The sequence below is a fragment of the Pinus tabuliformis genome, chromosome J (genome assembly GCF_031772625.1).
Source record: "Pinus tabuliformis cultivar Carrire ecotype Pingquan chromosome J, CPIR1, whole genome shotgun sequence".
NCBI lineage: Eukaryota > Viridiplantae > Streptophyta > Pinopsida > Pinales > Pinaceae > Pinus > Pinus tabuliformis.
The window spans coordinates 949,102,630-949,119,257 of NC_142295.1; positions in this window are offsets into that span (position 1 = coordinate 949,102,630).

A 16,628-nucleotide genomic window follows, 5' to 3' on the forward strand; every position below is an offset into this window, starting at 1 on the left:
CCTACAGTTCACAGTCGACACTTGTGTCGCAACTTGTGCTCTAAGTGTCGCAATGTTACATTTCAATTTTCGCACTTAGAAATAAGTGTCGATTTGCTGTAATTTCAGGGTGTGATTGTTGATCATGAGTCTCGTGCATTCCCTTGTCTTTTGTTGATGTATCTCATGTGTGTGATATGTGATTGAGTGTTGTTTGGATGTCTATTTCTTCTCATACTCCATGGATCCCACACTTATCCATTCTTGAGCTCTTCTTGCTCCTCCTACGCAGTGCAAGTTGTGAATGGATTAAACCACTCCCAGGTGATGAGCATTGTCCATTCATGAGCCTCATTAATGAAATTTATTACTCCTAGAATTGGGCATTGAGTCTTGCTTAAGGTAAGCTCTCATGATTGCACATTGAGAACCTTCAAAGCATAGTCACCTAACCCTTGTTTCTTGTATTGACTCACTACACTGAACCTTGATCACTTTTTCCTTGCATAATGCATGGGCCACTTCTAGATGACAACAAGGACCTCCTCCATGTTGAATAATGTAACTAGTGTCAGTCTTCATAATTTTATTTGAGCCATGATGTAATTTGTTTGTCAAAATAAAGAAAAATAAAATTTATTTATAAAAGAAAAATTATTATTATTAAGCATAGGTTTCATGCTTTGTTTATTTGTTTCTAGGTCAAAGCCTCCATTGAAGGATTTTAGGGTTTATGTCTTGGGTCCTAGTCCTTGTCATCATTTAATAGACCCTTCTTTGGCTTTGTATATCAAGAAATAAAATTATTTTTATGTAAAATTAGTCAAATAACCCTCCTCCACCAAGTCGGTGTCAAGTTCCAGAAGTGAACCTCAAAAGGAGCTAGAAACTACTATATATTGGTAGCTAATCGACCTCAGCTGGAGATCATATCAAGTAAGTTCTTTGTAGTTGTAGGAGGAAAAAAATAGTGAAATACCTAGAGAAGAAGGAGAAAACCCTAGCGAAGAAGACAAAGGCACTTATCAAGCAAAAGAAAGCTGAAATTCTCTCTCCTCTGCTACATGTGCAAGTTTTTGGACTGTTACAGGAGGGCCAAAATTGCAGGTCTACAGTAGGGCCAAAATTTTGAAGTTGGAAGGGATGAAATCTAGGTTGTTATAGGATTGAAACAATTTGACTAGGGTTGACTATTGAAGCTTGTCTATTCATCTTGGGAGTTTGACTTGGTGGATAGAAGGAGGTTCTTTTTCTAGGTCTAAGCTCTTGGTTTGTCTTAATTTGATTTCAATATGTTAGTGGAAGAGCTTGACTTGGTTTTCCCCTTCATAGGGGTTTTTCCCTGGATGAGTGCCTATATCTAGTGTTATTGATCTTGATGCTTTTGATTTTATGATTGTTTGATGAGAAGAAGTTAAAACAAGAACATAAAGAAAGATAATAAGAATACAAGAATATCACAAGTAATTGTTAACATAAGAAAATACTTCTCCTTTTCTAATTTTCTAACATGGTATCAAAGCTAAGGTGAAGGAAGAGAAGGAAAAATTAAACTTGAATATCTATTGATGGAAGGGTCAAGAAAAGGTTTTAAGGAATACCATAAGGAGAGGGACAATATAAGAGTCTTGAAGAGGAATTCCTTGTTGGCTCTCCATTTTTGGTCTTTTTCCACATACATTTTCCATCTATCCATCATCCTTTTCTATCATATCATGGTCATTTTCCCACATTTTTTCCTCTCATTTCACTTTAAGGTAAAAATAGTTATGTCTTTTAAATTTTAGAATTTTTAGTAAAAAGTTGGTATTAAAAATCATTTTGACTAGAACAGAATTTCCCGTAATGGCTCCTTTGAAGTCGTATTTGCAGGACATATGAGTGAAAGATAAAGCTATATTCAAGAATATTGGGAACCAAGGATCGACAGACTCCTATTGGCATAGTACAAATGAGTCGGAACAGGCTTGGTCAACTCTAGTCAAGCTTGACTAGTCACCCAAAAATCCCTAACTAAAAGGGGCAGTTTTGTGATTTAGTGGGATTTTACCATATTTTGTGCAACCAAAAGGATGAGTTTGACTTGAGTAGATGGATTAGGACTCTTATAGGCTGTTATAGCTATTTTAGCTAATTTTTTTATATTTTTGGCTTATTTAAGCACAACATTCAACACTTATGAACATGTATTATGACTATTGAGACTACTTTACTTCTGAATATAATTTGAAGAGCTTGTTTTCCATTTTCTTGTTGTTCTTGCTATGGAATGTGATTTCTGATCTACAATAGCTGAAATTTTCAAGTGTACCAAGCAAGGGTGGAGGGCCCCCATTCTGAGCTAAGTACATTGCAGTGTAATTTTATGCATAATTGTGAATATTTTAGATAGTTGTTTTCTTTGTAGTTCTTGTGAATATTTTCTGAATAGATTCATTATATGCCATGTTCATTTATGTTTTTGGATGATTTCATTTCAGTAATTAGTTTAAGGAAGGACAACCAAGGCATCTAAGTTAGATCCTCTTCCTTCTAGATTAAGAACTGAATTGTAAATTGTGTTTATGCATTTGATATTTTATTGCTTTGGTTTTTCTTATATGTTTTATGGTGAATTGATCTTGTTGGGATAAGAATGATGAGGGAGGAAAAACAAGACATCTAAGTTAGAGCCTCTTCCTCATTTCCTATGCTCCATAAAGACTCATTGCACTCTTGCTTCTAGATTAATTTTTCATAGTTTCTTTTCACGTAATTTATATTTGTAATATGCATTTCCATTAATTTCATTTGAACAACTACTTCCTAAACTAGTTAATATAAGCTTCCATAAAATTTGGTTTGCTTCTAAGTCTACCAACCCAGATTGATAAGAAAATACATGTTTTAATTTACCCATTAAATCGAATCAATAGTCCTATTATTTATATCAAGGGAGATACTGTAAAATCTATGGCATCTTCAAAGAAGACAAAAAACAAACTAGAAGGAGCCTCCAACTATATAGCCTGGAAGAAGAGGATAGATGTCATCCTTGCAAAGCATAAAGTATTAGATTTTGTACTAGGAAAAGTCAAGGAATGTAACACCCTCCTCCCACATCTACCCAAGTAATCATACCAACTAGGTAAACATGTGACGAGAGGCTAATATGATTGGATTTGACCTCCTATGTGATATTAAGGAAGTGGAATAGATGGAACAAATCAACCAACCTATCCACATCAACAACAGAACGCTTAGGATACATGTCATCCACTCAGACATCCTGTCCCTAGGTCCCACTAATGTTTTGGACATCTTAGGCATGATTCTATCTCATGCTATAGGAAAGAGACAATCTAGAAACCTAAAGTCACTCTCATAGGCTTTCCTTCCAGCGAACAGAGACTAAATTTGTCAATGCTATGCCAGCGACCCTGGGATTTGAGCCACTTTTTCAGGACCAGAGCCCAGGTCACTTCTCAGAATGGAATGATAACTAGGAATAGTAAAAGAACAATGAAACAATGATGCAAAAGAAATAAGTTGAACAAGACCTTAATCAAACCCCTACCAGCCATGCCAAGAATTTTTCCAAACATATCATCAACATGTAACCTACAGGTGTAAACAATAGAATTAAGTGTAGGGATCTCATACTTATCTAAGAATCGCTATGAACCATTGTTCCCTCATTTCATTTGCTGCATTATCATATATTAGGCCATAGATACATTATCCATTCATTTACAAGTAAAAACATGCTGAGAGCCATACATAGTTGTTGTCATAAAACATACATATAACCAACATAATAGGGATAGAAATATCATAAGAATATCAACCATAAAATCCACATATACATCAATACATTTGCACATTAAAATTAAGGGAATGAATTTCTCATTAATGAATGCAATAAACTAACCGAAGATGGGACTACCATGTTCCACCCGACCATAGAATGGCTGATCCAAATTTCTCTTCAGTCATTCACTCGCGTGCCATATTCCAAGAATGAATGTGGGACTCAAATGAAAAGAACCAACCAGGGCATATTGAGGTTAGACCACCTCACCCTCATCAATAGAAACCAGGCTTTACTGTGATCCATCCCAGATCACTAGACCAACATAATGAGCACATCATAACAGGATTTACTGTGATCTCCACCTGATCACTAGGCCAAACAAGCATGGATGCCACATCATAACAGGATTTACATAGACCAACATAATGAGCAGATCATAACAGGATTTACCGTGATCTCCACCTGATCACTAGGCCAAACGAGCATGGATGCCACTGGATTTCTCCACCTACACCGTGAGGAATTTTCCTGTCTCCTAGTCTCTCACGCTTTACCGCAATCCAAACCCAGATCACTAGGCCCTAAACCAAGACCCACCCTATAGGATTTACCACATATACCAAACCAAGGATTACTAGTCCCAACGAAGAGCAAACTACCTCTTGGCTTTACCGTATATCCTGCCACTAAGAGGCAAGGATTCCTAGGCCCACCATGGCAACACAATCCTGGCTTTACTGCAACCCATAGTCTAGCTCAGGGGTCATTAGGCCAGTGTGTTTACTGTGATCCACAGTCTGGTTTAGGGACCACTAGGCCATGTGCTCTATCATTTGGGGATCCACCCCATTTAGCTTTGAATCTGTTATCACTAGGAACTATAGTTCATGTATATAAGGTTGTCCATAAGTTTTTATAAAGTCTTGAAGTCTTGTAAATAGGTTTATTAGTTTATGTCAATTTCAAATTTGAAATTCAAGAGTTGTGGATGAGAATTCGTGTAAAGGCAAGATCATTAGACACCCTCCATCATTGTTAGTTATGTCATGTCATGTCATTGGTACTTTGCGCAGTTTCGCAGCGCGGGTATGATGTCTTTGGTACTTGCGCAGTTTCGCAGCGCGGGTGTGATTGGTCAGTTTTGCTGCGAAATAATGTTTGCGTGTTTTCGTAGCGCTCTGTTTGTCAGCAATTTCGTAGCGCATCCTCTTAAATTTGAACTGCCCACGCTACGAAATCGGAGTTTCAGGGTTTTTTGCAGCGTTTTTCTCTGAATGTCTAATCCGAGAGTAGTGAGTCACAAATCCGGTCATGATTGTCTTTTCACACCCTTTCTATGTCATGATTAGCCATTATTTTGCCATAAGGTCCGAAGTCATATAGTTGTGTGTCAGTTTGAAGGACGTTATAGGAGATGGTCATTTCATAATGAGTCCTTTATATCATATGAATGTTTTTGCTATATGAAAAGCCCGAGTTTTGTTTTAAACGGACTACTGCAAGCGAGCCTGCTCTCTACAGCTAAAGATTGTTTTCGCGCTGCAAACCACCATCATTCCCTTGTGTAAAAATACTTAAAGAAGCATGGAAAGAAAGGAGCACCGTTCTGGTAAATGTGTGAGAACAGAGCCGGAGGGGTTAGATGTAACTCTCAGGAATGAGGAGGTAGCAAAGGCATTTCGAAGTGCTGGTTGTTGGCGATTTTGTGAAAATTTAAAGGGTGGACATGCAGAAGTGACCAAGGCATTTGCATTGAACTTCACTGGACTGAATTCGAAGGTGGCCATGTTGGAGTTTCCGGTGTCCCCTGAAGTCATTTCTACTGTCACAGAAATCCCGAGGGGTGGCCAAGAGTGGTTCAAGAATTTCAAGTTTGACATGGGTCCGTGTAAGGAGTTCTTGAAGGCACCTTATGTAGATGAAGATCTCACTAAAGCTGTCCCAAGGAGCTATCTAAAGGAGAATTATGCTATGCTATTGACATGTATCCAGAAGTACCTGACATGTGAGGGTAGGTACAACAAAGTTTACTCATACCACTTCAAGCTGCTGTTACACTTCACTGGTAAGAGTTCAATAGACATATCTTTTTACTTGTTCAGGAGTATTAGCAAGATGTGTGATAAGATTCAGTTAAAGAAAGATGCTTATGAAACATCTCTTTTTCATCATGGTCTGGTTAAATTGCTGGTGTTGGATAGCCTACATAAAATTGGTAAAGACTGGGATTCATTTGTGTTTATGGCCGGTTTCCCAAGTAAAACGGGCCTCACTCCATTACCTGTAAGAGAAAGAGAAGAAAGGAGTGAGGAAACTAATTTGGCTGAAATTAGGAGAGAAATAACAGACCATAAGAAGCCCAAAGCTAAAACAAAGAAATCAGAGAGGTCTGTAACAGTTAAAGAAACACCTGAAGCATCAATGAAGAAAACTCCTAAGCCAGCAGTTAAAGAGATACTTGAAGCATCAGTAGATAAAACTCCAAAATCATCTAGAGTATCTGAAAAGGAAACCCCTAAGTCATCTCCTAAGGAAACACCTCAGTCATCAAAACAGAAGACTCACAAAAGAAAAGATGAAGCTAAATCCAGTGAAGTTGAAAGGGTTTCAAGGGTGAAAACTAGAGGCCAACTAAGCAAAGAAAAAGGAAAGTCAGTCCCTGTGGAAGAAAGTCCTATTTCAAAGGGTAGTTTAAATGACTTACTTGAAGCCATTGAATTGGAACAAGATCATCCAATCCAAATTGAACCACTTGAACTTGAGCAAGATCAATTGGTACCACCAATGCATATTGATCTAACACAATCCTCACCTGAAAGTTCTAAAAGGTCAAGGGCTTCTAAAAGGTTAAAGTTTGAAGAACCAAGTGAAGAATATGCCTTTAAACCACGCAGACCAGTGACTAGAAGGCAAATTAAAGAAGTGGAGAGAGCTCAGAAAGAGAAAGCACCTTCGGAAATGCCTAGGACAGAGGCACTTGAAATCTTCTCTGAAACAGTCCAAGCAGCTAAAAGCAAGAACAAGGATAATAAGGTTGTTATCAGTCAAAGTGGAAATGTGATTGCCATTAAGAAACAAGCTGGAGCAAGTAAGGAAATACCTCAGGTTCAAAATGTTTTTAAAGAAAAGGCAGTAAGATATACAAGCTATAAGAAAGCTGTAATGAAAGGTAAAACAAGTTTGATCAGTCAAGCTAGCTCAGTATCTGATGCCTATGTATGGACAGTGCCAGCTCTGAAGCAGGCAAAGATTATGAAACAAATGAATGCAAGTCTAAGAGCAGAGAACAAGAAGTTGAAGGAAGAAGTCATCAGCCTGAAAGGGAAGCTAGACAAACTAGCTAAATGATCCAAGGAGGAATGTGCTTCCCAAATTTTGATATATTTTGGTTATCATCTTTTTAAAAGCTTTTTGAGACTTTTTGATGTCCTTGCACCTGTATAGAATGACTGAAGAAATCACAGACTTGAGTTATTGTTGCTGTAAGGTTCATGTGTTTAATTTTGATGACCTACAGCAGTTTTGTAGCGCGCTACGAAACTGCTGTAGATGACTGTTTATATTGAAAACTTGAGTTTGAATGCTGAGGTCAGCAAATGTTTAAAGAGATGACTTAATGCCAACATGGAGACTATAGAAAGTCAGTCAGATGTTTAAAAAAGGATGCCAGGTGTAAGTATTCGAAGAAAAGGTGAAGTTTTATCTTTTGTTGAAAGTTTCACTTTATGTCCGAGTTTTTAGGGTTATGATAGAGCTGCTGAGGTGTTAAGTGATACACTTGTCTAGTTATGGGATGGCCAGATCATGAGTTTTCTTCAGTCACACGGGACTATCCAAGGATTAAATGGCTTGAAACTGGATCATTAATACATGAACACCGATGGGAGGCAGCAACCGTGAATATAGGCTTCATTTTCTTATTGGTTGATGAATCATCTATGCATCAGGCATCCGAAGCTGTTCATACATTGAATCTGCTGTCAGTTTGGTTTGGTTATTATTGTAATGCTACAGGTGGCAAGCTCCAAGAACGCAGCAAAGTATACGAGGAGAAAGACTTAAAGTGCCAATGTGATGGAGTCCTCTGTTTTCGTAGCACCATATCTCTTGTAATCAATTAGTTTGTTTATGATATAGTTAAGGTCATTAATGTCAAAATTCCGAGCTCCCTTCATGCTTGTTGAGGAGTCTCATGCAGTAGTGTTTTGATTGGCTATATATAGGAATAACTTTTATGTAAAAAAGGTTGGATACTTTATAGAAAAACAGAGTTGTTTTGGGCCATTGTAAGACCTTTTTTGACAGTAATAGTAAAACAGAGTTATTCTCTTCTCAAGATTCTCGATGGATTGTCATGTTCAAATATAATGATGGTGTTTTATACTTTATGTTCTTTTATAGTCTTGTTGTAATGCAATCACTCAGAATTCATAATCTTATGCTCTGACTTCCTGTGTGTTCAGCAAGCTATGTTTTGGTGGGATATGTTTGACATGTAATGCAAAGAGCCTTGATTTCCATGAGATGACCATGTTTTCCTTGTTTACTTAATATAATAGACTCCATAGCCCAATGAGAACCAGTTTGATGTGTTTCCAACCAGCTTTGCTTTCATGATTAAATAAAGAGTTAGCCATCTATTGTTTGAAGGATTTTATTAGGAGTTTGTGAGAGAGCCCTCTCTGATCAAAGAGGCTAATCTTTGGTCTAAAGATTGGTTGAAATAGTTACATGAAATCTCGCTTGGTTGCAGCCCTCAGTAGTGATTTTGTGATAACAGAATCCATCTTGCAATCCAACTCAGCAAAAACATGAGAACCCCATCACACCATGACTATCTAGAAATTTAAAGGCTAGGCTGAAAAACACTGTTACACCTAGAAAAGCCCATGCCATGATAGAAAATAACCACATGAAATAGCATGCATGCCAATCTAGCAAGGAAAATACACATGTAAATTGATACTTGCAAAGAATCCAACTATAGCTGCTTGATCCTACCTTTCCCTGCTTGATCTTTTCTTTCTCTTGCCTTCTTTACCTTTCTTGCTCCAATGCCAAAGTGCTCCAAGAAACTCTAAGTGTCCAAGAGTGAGATAGAAAGAGAAAGAATAATGAGATAGCTCAAAAAATCAACTAACAAAAGGTTACCAACTGATACTCATAAGCCTTTTTATGAATGAGGCCTCTATTTTATTCATTTTCCTCCTCACATGCAACCTGTGACCTTTCACCTCCTTTTTCTCCTAATTTCCATTTTTTTCATAAATAAATGTGCCAAAAATGCCATTTTTCCTTTCCAAAGCCTTAGCCATTTCCTTTTACAATTTATTTAGTCATAAAAAACCAAATGAACACCCCCCCAGAATGTCCTGCCCAACATTCAGCTTGCAATAAGTGTCCCATCAACTGTGGTTATTATTTTTGCCTTTATTTACTTTTATTACATGGAATTTTCACTAGGGTTGTTACAAAACCCTCCCCCTTGGGGAACACCATCCTCGGTGTTAAACCACACCAAGACCTCAGCAAAACCACTGAAAAGCAAACATACTGCCCATGGAGCTTTATAACATAGCTCGATGCAGTATTTACAATGATCACCCCGTTGAAAAGCAAAATAACATAACAACATAATAACATGACATCATAATGACATGACACTCATGCCGCTTATTGGAGCTTTATAACTTAGCTCATGGTGGTATTTACACCCCTATACATATGTACTGTTATCACCCCAAGAAACTCACCTAGGTTGTAAATCAATGATGCTCAGGAACATTACAAATTCAACAATTATGGTTGGATAAGATGATGGATAAATGGAGATATGCTGCACATTTAAGCCAGATAACCACTCCTACTATAACTATCCCCAAACATGGGTGAATACCCCCAAACTACAAGGCTTTCAACTACCAACTACTCGCAGTTTAAGGTAAAAGTGATGATGGAGAAGACTAATTACACCAGCAGATACACAGGACCCTGTGATGGCCAGCTGCAACCAGTTAGAAGATCTGTAGAACTATTGTTTAATACACAGACATGATGACAGCTCCCTGATGTTAAACAACAGCAATCTGCAAGCAATTTTAATGAACCACTAAATTATAATACAGAGGTGGGATGACAGCCCCTCTGATATTAAACATTCACAGCACATCAAATAAATGCCAGCAGGCACAGCCTAGAACAAGAAAGAGAAGTGGAAAGTGAGCAGGTGACATCAAAAGAAGCTTGTATTAGTTGAAAATCAAGACCAGAAGCTGCAGGTCTCATAGTATTTACAGTGTCCAGAAGTTAAAGGCAACAAAAAAACTATCATTCATTAAACACTCATCAATCCCACTACATCGGTTTTTTCAGTATATATGGTGTCTCATTACACAATCTCCCTGCTAGTTATGCGTGGAGGAGTCCATAAATGGTCACCAACCACATTTACATTCAGGAGTGGGCCTCTGTTACAAATCTGGTTGTGCTATAAATGGATTTGACCCCTCTGTTGCTCTGCAGTCCTCCTTTGAGCAGGTGGCGTGAAATACCAAAGGAGCCATAACCATTGAATGCACTGATTTGATAAACGGTGTCCTGCTTCCTCCTCGGACATACTTTTGATTAATGGTAGCTGCTGAATCATTAAAACGGCTCAATCATGATGGTTTAGCTTTAAAACAGTGAAACACTGCTACATTATTCATTCCCGCCCATCACTGTTTCAACTTTGGCTTTAAAAGGTGTCCGTCAACCGTTGATCTGCCCTCAAGAAATTGAACGGTTGAGGTGAATATCGGAAGCCCTTTCCTGACTATCCTTTAAGTCGTGATAGAATGGCTGTTTTGGAAACGTACATAGGACGTGTGGCATAGTTCTATTGCATCGGGCTCGCTTGTACAAAAACCACCTGCTGAGCAAAAGCAGTCCGATAAGGTTGGCGGTTTCCTTTGTATTTGAAAACACATAAACTGCTGCAAAACATGGGAAATTTGCTTTTGGCGGACTTAAAAACATATATATTTTACTTCCCGGACCCCATCGGGTCCGGTCTTCATCGCTATCGACATCCTCCTAGGCTTCCTTTTCTATTTCCTTATATTTCCTTTAACAAAGAAAATGCGCCCAAAACCAATGAAAATGGCTCAGCGCGGACTTGAAATTTTAATAAAAACCATTTATAGTTCCATCGGGTCTGACCCTCATCGCTATCGGCACCCACCAGGCCTCCTTTGTATTTTCTTTATATAAAGAAAATACATAAAAAACAATGAAACAGCGACAGGCACAGATTTGAAATATTATGCAATGGATTGTTGTATTGTCGTCGGGTTCGGCCCATCGGGTCGCAACATAACTCATGGTAAATCCCGCCCCTTTGTTATTGCCGATAGCGATATCGGCGATCGCTCATCGCAAACATAAAAGCCCCGATTTCTTTGATAATGCCGATGCGATATTGCTGTGGACCCGATAATCTATCAAAAGGAATTAATACCGCCGTCGGGTCCGGCCCATCGGCGATTGCTCATTTATATGCAAAAGGCCATGCTCCATTGGAAACGCCGATAGTGATACGCCGATAGCGATATCGGCGATCGCTCATCGGCGATGTATCATGTCGTTGCTGCTGCCTCCCCCGACTTGCGATATGCCGACGAGATCTGGACCGTTGATCGGCCAGATCCAATGGCTGAGATTAATTCGGTCCCTTATGCCTGCGCTTTTGATTTTTACATGGTTTTTTGGGTATTTCCGCCTCCCGATAGTGTATTTCTGCCCTCCAAAGGGCTTTCCCCTTGCAATTTTTTTGATCGGTGGAAGACTTTTAGCCATAATTTGAGAATTAGAACAACAACCATGGATCCTTTGGCACCATTATAAGTGTAATTGCAGCCTTTGAGAGTGTTTGAATTCATTTTTGATGCTTTTGCACAGCAAAGCTAACACTGGCTCCTTCTAGGGATGAGATCCTCCTTGTGAGGTCTCAAGAACCTGCAGATCAATGCCTTTCCAGCAACAAACAAATTAGCCAAAATTCCTAGTGTTCCATTGGGCATGGAATCTACTACAGCTATACTAAAAACTGATAAAAACACAATATTTACAGCTTTTAAGGCCAAAAGACCTTAAATCACATAGTTTTTCAAAAACCGCCCCCCATACTTTTCAGTATGAAGGTGTTGTTTCCTTGAACCTGTGAAATGATGAAAGGGCCTGTCCAGAGAGCATCAAACTTCCCATGATTGCCTTTCTTTTCTTTAAATGCATCCCATTTCAGAACCAAATCCCCGACCTGGAAATTATTTCTTTTTGCCTTCTTGTCAAAGACTTCCTTGATCTTTTGCTGATGTGCTGTAGCTTTTTCAATCAATTGCTCTCTGATCTAACATAATTCTGTTAAATCAGTGATTCTATTGGCCATATCATCTTCTTCATTCTGCGCTGTTTGGACCAACTTTGCCACCGGAAGGGTAAGCTGAATTGGAAAAATAGCATCAGTACCATATACCAACTTGAAAGGAGAGCAGCCTGTAGATATTTTGATGGTCACTCTGTCTGCCCAAAGTGCATACTTGAGCTTGGCATCCTAATTCTTCTTATTTTCTTCTAACAGCTTCTTAATAATCCTAATCAGACTTTTATTAGAGGATTCTACTAGACCATTCCCTTGGGGGTAATAGGAGGTGGAATGAACAAGCTTAATGCCCATTGAATCACACATTTCCACCAACTCTTTTGCCTTGAAGGCTGCTGCATTATCTGTTATAAGCTTATGTGGGCAACCAAATCTGCTGAAAATGTTTTCTGATAAAAATTTCAATACCACATTATGATCAACCTTCCTTGTTGGGATTGCTTCAATCCATTTTGTAAAATGATCAGTGGCAACTAATATCCACCTGTGCTGGCCACTGGAGTGTGGGTTGATTTCACCAATGAAATCCAAGCCCCACTGCTGAAAAGGTCCTTTTGCAATTATTGGCTTTAGGGGTAGGGATTTTAACTGTTGTTTACCTTCAAATCTTTGGCACCTGTCACAAGATTTAACAAAAACAAATACATCAGAAAATAAAGAGGGCCAATAGTACCCAGCGCTAAGAATCTTTTGGGCTGTAGTTCTCCAATAATGATGTCCTCCACACATGCTGTTATCGAATTGCTGCATAACTTCTATTGACTGTTCTTTGTCTAGGCATCTTAAAAGCACTCCAGATGGATCCCTCCAATAAAGCAAGCCACCATTGATGCAATATTTCATTGCCTTGAGCTTTAACGTTCTTGCTTGACTTTGAGAAAATTCTGAAGGAACTTCTAGCTTTAAAAGGAAATTAATTATTGCAGCATACCAGCTACATGAAGCTAGGTTCTCGGCCACTGACTGTCCCCTTTGCGATTCAGCTGTTTTATGCTCTTCCATTAGACCATTTTCTTATACATTGAACAAGAAATCGATGTCCAAAGACCTGCAATTTTCTTCAGCCAACAGTTTAGCGAGCCCCTAACCTCTTACCAACTTGGTGGGCTTCAGCTCTATGTTGAATTCTATCATTTTTGCAATCCATTTCACTCTTTTTCCATTAGCATCAGGTTGCGTTAAGGCATCATTTATTGCAGCAGAAGGCACATATGCAACTGTTTTGGAATGCAAGATGTATACTCTGAAAGCTTTCAAAGATTTGATAAGAGCATAAGCCTGCTTTTCAAATATCATACCTTAGTTTAGCATCCCTCAAATTCTTGCTGAAAAGATGCTCTTGACCTGCTTCATCTTGCTGCAACAGGACAGCTGCAATGGTATCCTTAGAGGCAAATGAGAATAGATGAAACTCCTTGCTATAATCAGGGCTTATTAAAGTAGGAGCTTCCAAAATAGCCATCTTAATGGACTCGAAAGATTTTCTGGCCGCATCAGTCCACTTTACCTCTGCTCCCTTTTTCAACATGGAGGTTATGTGCTTAACCAGCTCTGCAAAATTAGGAATGAACCTCCTTACAAAGTTAATTTTTCCCAGAAAAGATTGTATATCTTTCTTTGATCTTGGAAGAGTCAAGGCCTGAATCGCTTTGAATCTTTCTGGGTCAATCTGAACACCTGCAGTAGACACTACATGCCCCAACAGTTTTCCTTCTTCCAAAGCAAATTGGGATTTTTTGAGATTGAGTGAAATTCCAAATTTCCTGCACTTTAAAAACACCTTTTTAAATGTTGTAGATGATCATGATGGCTGCGAGAATAAACAGTTATGTCATCAAGATATATCAGCACGAATTTATCCTTTTCACCCACAAAAGCAATATCTATAGCGCGCTGAAAGGTGGCTCCAGCATTCATCAGCCCAAATGGCATTTTTGCATACATGAACGTGCCCCAAGGTGTGGTAAATGTTGTCTTTTCTTGATCATCTGGATGCACAACGATTTGATTAAAGCCTAAAAATCCATCTATAAAAGACATTACTTTGGCACCTGAGACTTGCTGCAACAAATGCTCCATTTTTGGCAGGGGATAATTATCCTTTTTAGAGCATTTATTTAGATTCCTGAAATCAACGCACAGTCTGATTTCTCCATTCTTCTTCCTCACAAAAACCAAATTGGCCACCCATTTAGAATATCTGAGAGGCACTATAATCTTAGCAGCCAGCAACTTTTTAATTTCTTTCTCAACCAGAGGAAGGAGCATAGGGTTCATTGGTCTCAGCTTCTGTTTGAATGGAATAGTGTCTTTCTCAAGTGGAATTTTATGCTGAATTATATTCCTGTCAAATGTTTTCAGATTACTGGACTCCCAAGCGAACACATCAGCAAATTGCCTCACTAACTTGCAGTATTCAGTATTCTGATCAGCAGATAAATTAGTGGACAAATTTATAAATTTGGGCTGACCTGGACTTCCTATATCATGCTTGCAAACTGCAGATTGATCTTCTTTTTGGGCAGCTTTATAAGGCACATCATTGTGATCAAACAATCTCTCAAGAGGAATTAGACCCTTAGGGATATGGTTACTAGGAAGCTGGACTATGCTATTCTTGCCAATCTTATTTCTAAGTTGGGACTTGGGATCTTCAAACAAAGCATCATTATTTTGGTCACTTTGCATTTCAGAGAACTCATCAATGACTTGAAGGAACCTATTTAACTCATCATCATCATCAAAAACCTTCCAATGGTGGACATTATCAGGCAAAGAGGGTCTATACTTTACTTGTACCTCATGAACTAGTTTGGGAGGCGATGGAGGGACGAACAAACTAGCTGAAACAGCAAGGGAATCAACAAGCTGATTTTGGGCTCTAGGAATATATGAAATGCAGAAAAAATCAAAGAACTCTTTGACTCTCCATATCTCATCTCTGCAAGCTCTCAGCCTTGGATGCTTTGCTTGGAATGTTTTATTAACTTGCTGAATTATCATATCAGCATCTCCAAACACCTTCAAATTTTTTATTCCTCTATCTTTGGCTGCATGAAGGCCCAACAACAGTGCCTCATATTCTGCTATGTTGTTTGTCACTTGAAAAACTAGCTTTAGAGACAACTGAACTGTTTCTTCTTGTGGAGATTCTAGCACCATCCCTGCTCCTGCAGTCTCCTTAGTACATGCTCCATCAAAGAACATCTCCCAAATTTGACCACATGTATCATGCTCAGCCTGAGCTGTTGCTTTCCTGATCTGAAATGCAGCCCTATGAGATTCTTCTATTTTGAGAATGCAAGCTCCAAAATCAGTGTCCACTGCATATATGGGATGGTTTGTAGGATTCTTCTCATCACTAATGATATATGCCAGTTGTGCTTCTCTATATAACCTCCCGATTTCTCCTCCAAACACTGGAACAGTTGCATAAGATAGATCATTCTGCAATGTCCCACCTAGTCTCTTCATCCATCCTCTAGACAACAACATACCAAACTTCGGAGGAACATCAGCCACCACTATATCCATCATCATACTTTTCATGGGCAGCTGGGTTAAGGTAATGGCCAGATCCTTAATTAATCCAAGGCATTTTACCTTCCTTGAATCAAAAGAGAACAAATCATGATAAGGTCTAGTGATATCAAGGCCTAACTCTTCCATGACAGTTTTAGGCATTAGATTGTGGCTGGCCCCTGTGTCTAGCAGGAAATTGTGGAGGATTTTATCATGGATAGTTAATGAAACATAGAAAGATGGATAACTATTATCAGCGGGTTCAATCATGGGGCTAAGCACAATAGCAGGCTTGTCATCTTGCAAATTGACAGAGTCAATGGAGGTTTGTTTAGACTCTAGTTCAAGGGCCTCAAGGATGGGTTTTCTGAATAATTCACTCTTCACCAATTCAGCCAGAGGCATGGATATTTTCAATTTCTGAATTTCTGACTCAAAACTAAAGGAAGAGAATACTTTATTAGTAGTTTTTACCTCTTGAACTGGAGCTTTGAGGGTGATAGGATCAGCTGCTGGTCTTCTTTGCCTTCTATTCTGTGGCATTGTTTGAGCAGCTGCTTCTTGTGCAAAATTTTATTTGACATTATTTGCATTGGATATTAGATTATATTTTTGTTGCTGCTCACCAGATTGCAGAACAACACCACTGTCCCACCTCTGACTGTTTTGTTCTTGCAGCAATGACTCTTCATATTTGGCCAATGTTAAAAATACAGCGCTGCCTTTATCTTCCAAGCAGTGAATTTCTTCCTCATCTTCTTCAAATTGTTCCCCCTCCATGACTATATTTTGAAAGGGAGCTTTAACTTTATGATCTTCTTTTGTTTCTTCACCCCTTTGCATAATTTGTAACTGCTCATTTTCTTTTCTGAAAAGGTTTGGATTTCTTGGAGCAAATGCGTTTTGCTGCTTTGT